This window comes from Penaeus chinensis, chromosome 36, assembly GCF_019202785.1.
Source record: "Penaeus chinensis breed Huanghai No. 1 chromosome 36, ASM1920278v2, whole genome shotgun sequence".
NCBI lineage: Eukaryota > Metazoa > Arthropoda > Malacostraca > Decapoda > Penaeidae > Penaeus > Penaeus chinensis.
In genome coordinates, this window is record NC_061854.1 from 16,162,907 (window position 1) to 16,165,406 (window position 2,500).

Sequence of the window (2,500 nt, forward strand, 5' to 3'; positions counted from 1 at the left end):
TTTGTTTGTGTGCGTAATAATAAAATAATAATTATCGGTTTATTAATTCTTATGCAGCCAGGGACTGAAAATATACATATAAATACAGATAAAGACACAAACTATATATACATAAACATATATAAAAACAAACAACAAAATAAATTAATAATCTATAGGAAATATAACAACAAAAGAAAAAATAACAAAAGACAGGTGCAAGTACATGCGTGCCAGGAGTGCTGGACTAATAATTGTGGTTCGTAGAAAAGCTAAGGGGCGGTCCATTGACTAGTGCTCATTGATAAGTCGGACTTGAGTGGGGATTGTGCTCCGGTGGTAGCGGTCAGTGCGGGCCCTGGTGGACACCAGTTTGTTGGCGGCGCGTGTGGCCCGGCGAGGCGGCGACGCGTCGGGGGCAGTAGGTCGCGGTGGCATGGGTGGCACAGCAGCTTCAGGCCAAAATGCGAGGCGAGGGAGGTGAGACCTAGGGTAGTCAAGGCGCTGTCGTAGCTGGTATAGACAGGACCGTAAATGATCTTGGCTGCCCTTTTCTGCACCCTCTCGAGCTGTAGAAGCTGGGTGGCGATGAGGGAGGGGAACCAGGCGGGAGATGCGTAGGTTAGTTTGGATAGGATGAATAGCTTGTAGATCTAATAAAGCTTCGGAAATGGGACACCAAGGGACTTGATGCGACGCAGCATGTGAAGCCTAAACGAGGCAGATCTCACGCTGCGTCCAGATTAGCTTTTCATCGATGGTGACGCCGAGCACCTTGGTGAAGCGAACTACATCGAGAGGTTGGTTGTCCAGCGTGAGGATGGGCGCGGGGGCGGGGTTGGTGGAGAAGTCGAACTGCATCACGACTGACTTCTGGCGGTTGAAAGTGACGTGATTTGCAGTGGTCCAGGAGAGGAGGTTGTCGAGGGCTGGATGGCGGAATCGTCAGGGCAGGAACTGTCAATGGCGGCGGTCGAGTTGTCCACGTATTTCCAACGATGCGCATGTGTGTGTGTGTGTGTGTGTGTGTGTGTGTGTGTGTGTGTGTGTGTGTGTGTGTGTGTGTGTGTGTAAATACATGTATATATTTAGCTATCAGTCAATCTATCTATCTATATATATATGCATATATATATATATATATGTAAATGTACACACACACACACACACACACACACACACACACACACACACACACATATATATATATATATATATATATATATATATATATATATATATGCGAGTGTGTGAAATGAGTGAGCCTGCTGCATGGGCAACAGCTTGCTCCACATATTCTTTCGCTCAGGTATTGAGGGTCATTAATGCTAATGATGGTGGCCATATCATATATGTATAAATATGTGTGTTTGTGTGTGTGTGTGTGTGTTTGTGTGTTTGTATGTGTGTGTGTGTGGGATGGTGGCCATGTCATATATACATACATATATATATATATATATATATATATATGTATGTATGTATGTATATGTATATATATATATATAATATATAAACTGCCCCACGCGCACTCCTGGGGTATAAAAGGCCAAGGAGGACCCAGTTCAAAGAGAGTTCCTGCCTAGCGCTGTCCGGTCAAGGCCGGCCGCCGAGCCCCCTGGGCTGACCGCGCACCCAGCACTACGAGAGACCCAGCCTTACCAAGACTTGTATCGTGTGATCTATATCTGTGCTTGCTTACTCTTCTTCATAAAAGAGATTAAACCAACCGTCCCCTTTTAGTACTCCTGCTTAACCATATGTTTAAGGAGTCGTCTAAATAGCCTTTACAATATATATATATATATATATATATATATATATATATATATATAAACACATATATGTGTGTGTGTTTTTATATATATATATACATAAGTATGTGTGTATATAAATACACGCTTGCGCTTTGTCTGTCTGCCTTTCTGTCTGTCTGTCTGTTTGTCTGTGTGTCTGTCTGTTTGTCTGTCTGTTTGCTTGTCTCTCTGTCTGTCTGTTTGTCTCTCTGTCTGTTTGTCTCTCTCTCTGTCTGTCTGTCTGTTTGTATCTTTGCCTGTCTGTCTGCCTGCCTGTCTGTATGTATGTTTGTAAATATACATATATGATTTGATAAAGGGCCGGCCTTAGGAGGTATGGAATCGTTTGGGAAAATTTTCGCTGGAGCTCCCAGTTTAACAACCAATGTCTTTAGAATCGTATAAATGTAAAAAAAAAAAAAAAAAAAAAAAAAAAAAAAAAAAAAAAAAAAAAAAAAAAAAAAAAAAAAAAGTGTCTATGGCACAATGAAAAATAAAATGTGTGAATGGTTTGAATAAACCCATAGAGAAAATTTTAATATCCTATTATATATGGGGTAGCCTAGTAATCAACAGACAATATTGCACTTTGAAAAAGTGCAATATTACCATTAATAAACATTTTTTTTTTCTTGTAGACAAAAATAGACGAACAGAAATGAGTCATATATCTATTGCCGTTCACTGAGAAAACTATTTTTGTCTCTGTCGTTTCTCTGGAGATC

General features: G+C 40.8%; 1 protein-coding gene across 1 annotated transcript in view; it reads left to right on the forward strand.

The window, feature by feature from the left end:
- Positions 1 to 2,500, forward strand: part of LOC125044845 — a 20,402-nt gene that overhangs the window by 15,646 nt on the left and 2,256 nt on the right. The window lies entirely within an intron of this gene.